Source organism: Octodon degus, unplaced genomic scaffold (genome assembly GCF_000260255.1).
Source record: "Octodon degus isolate 3935 unplaced genomic scaffold, OctDeg1.0 scaffold00019, whole genome shotgun sequence".
Taxonomy (NCBI): domain Eukaryota; kingdom Metazoa; phylum Chordata; class Mammalia; order Rodentia; family Octodontidae; genus Octodon; species Octodon degus.
The window spans coordinates 1194743-1199637 of NW_004524595.1; positions in this window are offsets into that span (position 1 = coordinate 1194743).

Consider the following 4895-nt stretch of genomic DNA (forward strand, 5'->3'; position numbering starts at 1 on the left):
TATAGTAGTCTGGGCTGGAATTTGTTTTCATAGAGGACTTGAAGTTCTCTGCTCCATGCTCTTCTTGCCTTCATAGTTTGTGAAGAGAAGTCAGCCATAATTCTGATGGGTTTTCCTTTGAATGTGATCTGCTTCCTTTCTCTAGCAGCTTTCAGTAGATTATTCTTGTGCTGAATTTCTGGGATCTTGACTATTCTATGTCTCAGTGTGTTTTTAATTGGGTTGAGGTTACTTGGCATTCTGTATACTTCAGTTACCTGAATATCAGATTGTTTCCTCATATTTGGGAAGTTTTCTGCTATTACTTCTAACTATATTTTTTAATGTCATTTGAATTGACTCCTTTCTCATCAATGCCTATTAGTCTCACAGTGTTCATCTTTGCATCATCTTACAGGTGATGGATTATTTTTTCCTGCATCCTAGTTGTTTTTAAGAGATCCTTTCTTATCTTTTCACTAGCTGCACCAGCATCTTCAAGATCTGAAACTGTCTTCACTTTCACTTAAATGGTTTTGTAAGCTTGTGATTGAGATTTTAATTTCCTCTATATCTCTTTCACTCTGCTTCATGCAATCTATTTCTTTCCTATATTTCTCATTCAAGTAATCTGTCATTTTTCCAATCTCCTCTATTTTTTTTTTTTGTCAATGTCTTCTTTAGAAGCAGTTATCAATCTTTTACTTCAGTGTTTTTTTCAGATTGGGTTTCCTCCCTATGTTTCTGTAGTTGATTCTTCAGATGCTATGAGTTCTGAGAATTCTTTTTTTATTTCAGAAAAGATTCTGCTCTGAGTTCCTCTATAACTTTCTGCTGTTGCTTATTTACTATCGACGCTATTAATTCGTATATTTGAGCTCAGCTAGTAGAAAAGAATTCTGCTCTGAGTTCCTCTATGACTTTCTGCTGTTGCTTATTTGAGCTGAGCTAGTGTCCTCTGCATTTGTTCTGGGTGGGTATTGGGTTTCCTCCATATGTTTCTGCTTTTGATTCTTTACTGCACATGTCATTAATTCAGGGATTTCTTTTTTCATTTCCAATCTGAGTTCCTCTATACCTTTCTGCAGCTGTTTCTTTATTTCAGAAGCCTTTGATTCATTGATTTCAGTTGTGTGATTCCCTATTTGTTCTGTGTTAGTGTCCTCTGCACTTGTTATGGGTGGGCTTGTGTTCTGAGATTGCATTTTGCTCCTTCTTGTTGTCATTTTGTGTAGCACTGTCTTCTGATCTTTGTTGTAGATTTTTGTTACAGTTATAGCCTTAGCTCCTACTGAAGTTCAGGTGCAGATCTACCAAGTTTGTATTTATCCAGCTGTGCCTGGCTTGGGTCTGGCTGCTGTGCTCAGTTCCTTCCTGTTGCTGCCCTTGGGGGTGAACCTGTTTTGCCCCTCTGGCAAGATGTTCTGCTCCTGGACTAGCTCTGTGGTTCTGTCCCCTACACTCTCTGCAGGTATTGCAACTGCAGGGTTTCACCCCAGGCCTGTATGCCAGGCCTGAGCTGAGTCTGGAGGGGGCAAGGTGGAGTAGTGGGAGAGGCAGCTCTCCCACACACTCACCGGGCCTGGATTAGGACTGGATCTGGGGGTTGCCAGAACGTGACAGAAATTCCTACTCTGTGGGCGGCGTGTGTGGGGGTACTAAGGAATGATAGGGGGCGTCCCAAGGGAGTGAAAGAGGGTGTCACCCACGCTGCACCTGGGCTGGGACCAGTAGGTCTTGCCAGCACATGGTAGCCGGAAGCTCTCCCACACACTTACTGGGTCTGGGCTAGGACTGGGTCTAGGGGTTCCTGGAACACAGCAGAAATTCCTACTCAGCAGGCGGGGTGGGGGAGGTGCTGCGGAGTGGTGGGGGGCATCCCAAGGGGGTGGAAGAGGGTCTCACCCATGCTGCGCCTGGGCTGGAACCAGTAGGTCCTGCCGGTGCAGTGTAATGGGAAGCTCTCCCACACACTCACCGGGCCTGGGATTGGACTGGGTCTTAGAAAATCTTTATCAAACATTTTTTCCAAATCTGTGACTTGTAATTTCATTCATTTAACAGATTTAATCTTTTGAGAAAATGGAGGACTCTATGATTCATTTTAAGTTAATTTGGAGATACAGTGTGAGGAATGAGTTGAAATTTGTTTTATACATATGTATATCCAGTTGTTCCAGTACCATTGAAAAGTAGCAATGTTGTTCTGTATTTAATTTTGGCTAGTTGCTATAACTGAACTGCCAAGCATTCAGACTTGTGTCATGACCTTCTCTCAGGTGCTTTTGAGAAAGACTAGAGAAGTTAAATGACCTTATGTTGGTGGTAACACTCTTGGAACCTGGATAATTCATTGCTACTGAAAGACAAGCTCAAAGCCTCACTTCTCAGATCCTTCTCTTTTACAAGAAAAGTTCTGTAAGACACCAGAAGGAAGGAACCCAAAGTGTCAGGGAAAGCACCCCTCCTGGATGAAGATAGGGGCAAAAGCCAACCGCCAGTGGATTAGGGGTGGCAGACCCTCAGCTCCCTGTCTACTGCTGGGGACTGGCAATGAGTGCACTGAGGCCAAGGCTCCTGGTGCTACCGCACAGAGGCTGATAGTGCCCAAGACTAACACCAGATCAGAGAAGCTGAGAACCCCACCTGCTCCTACAGAAGCGTCCTCCTGAGTAATGAACTGTCGCAAGTGCTCCTTTGGGGTGCTGGGAATTAACTAAAGCATGGCTATTGCAATTGGCTGAGGCTCAGCTATTTGTTACAAGAATACATTTTTGGACTAGGGAGATAGCTCAGCAGTCTACACGCCTACCTGGCAAGTACAAGGACCTAGGTTCTATCCCTGGTACTGCATGATATGCTGGCCCTACACAGCGCTCACCACTGAAATTGGGCATGGTAGTGCACGCCTGTAATCCCAGCACTGGGGAGGCTAAAGTAGAAGAATCACTATGAATTGGAGTTGCATATTGAGACTCTGTACCAAATAAATAAACAAATAAGTAATTTTTAAAAAAGAATATATTCTTAAATTAGATTGCAATTTATTTATATACTGTTAGGTTGTAATTTGCTATGTGGAAACTTAAAGCACAAAGGCAGATTTGGGCTGTATTCAGTTGCAGCCTCCTTGACCTAAAGGGACCTTAGGTCTTCCTGGTGCCTCCAGGAGGACAGACTGGTGGAACAAGGGGCTACACATGTGTAGAGACAACATCGATCACTGGCATAAGGGACCAAAAGGCTTGCTAGACTGAGTGTTCCTCTTTATGAAGGTCCCAGCCTAGCCTCCAGAATGATCCCAACAGTAAGCCACCCCAGGGCTCTCTGGTCCTGCCCACCTCCAACGCTGGTCCCCTCACTCAGCCTGTAGGCATCTCCCACCCTCCTGGGCTCCCCTCTTGGCACAGCATTCGCTTCTGCCTCTGCCCACCCCACCCGTGGCTGAGAGCTGAATCCCAGCCACTACACTCCAAGCAGAACTCCCCAGCACCCAAGAATGGATCATAGCACATCTCCAAGCCTCTAGGTGGGTCGCTGGGGGTGCAAAACCAAGTCCACTTAGGCAGACAGCAATATAGTCAGTGTGTGTTACTCCATGTGTGGGTATGTGGGGGGGGTGTGGGTATGCTTTCCATAAAGGTAGAATGGAGATGGAAAAACATAAAATCAAAACAAATGTTCCTGTCATTCCATATTTCTGTCCCTGGTCTCTGTCTCCAGGAAGCAAGCTCTACTATTAGTATCTTATATATATTTTTATTCTTCCAAGCTTGTCCCGTATGTAAAATGGCACGTGTGTTCCTATAAATAGGCTACGCACACATTTTCCCACTGTGTCACATTTGAACACCAAATGGACCCATTCATTCTCTTGCTCATTCATCTGTTTGTTCTACACGGATCTGCTGCTGAGGGTGCACTCATGAGCACAGCCACGGCCCGTGCTGCGAGCAGCGCCTGTGGCCGATGCAGTCGCTGCCTCATCAAGCAGATAGCAGGTGAAGCTAAGGCCAGCCCTGGCCAAGGCGCTGTACATTCTCTAAAGGCTGCTAACCTGCTCCCACCTCAGAGCAGGAGCTCTGACTCACTGTCCCCTCCATCTGCTGCCGAGGCTCCTGTGACTCAGCTTCCACCCACTCCACTTTGTCTCCCAAGACTGCTCCACAGGAACAGGGATGACACTATTCTGTGTGACTCAAGCCAAGCGGGAGATGCAGTCCAGCCGGCCAGCCCACATCCACGGCCTTTGCCCCACCCAGAAGCAGTGAGCATTGCTCTGGCCTCCCAGGGACACATCTTTTCAGGTAAAGGTTATTGCTGACTGTGGGTCTCTTAGATCAGTGGCTAAGACAAAAACACCACAGGCTGGATGGCTGACACATTCGTTCCTCCCACTTCTGGGGCCTGGAAGTCCAAGATCCAGGCTCATTAGTTACCTTGGGAGGGCTGCCTTGGTGAGTCTGATGCAGCATCTTCCCACCATGTCCTCACAGGAAGGCAGCAAGAAAGCTCCTCCACAAATCTGTCACAGGGCACATGTTCTCTTCACCAAAGTGCCCAGTGACCTAAGTACCTCCCAAATACCACCTTCCATCTCATCCCCTTGAGGGTTAGAATTGTGATGTGCAGATTTGGACAGACACAGACACTCAGCTGTTAGCAGCAGCGAGGCCCTCCACTCCAGCAGGGCTCCTCAGCACACAGGTCACATGCCAGGTGTCATGGTGCACACCCGTAACCCAGCTCTCTGGAGACTGAGACAGGAGGATCACTGCGAGATTGAGGCTAGCCTGGGCTAGATAGTGAGTCCAGGCCCACTTAAATTATGGAGCAAGATACTGTCTCAGAAGGGAAGAAAGGAAGGAAGGAAGGAAGGAAGGAAGGAAGGAAGGAAGGAAGGAAGGAAGGAGAAA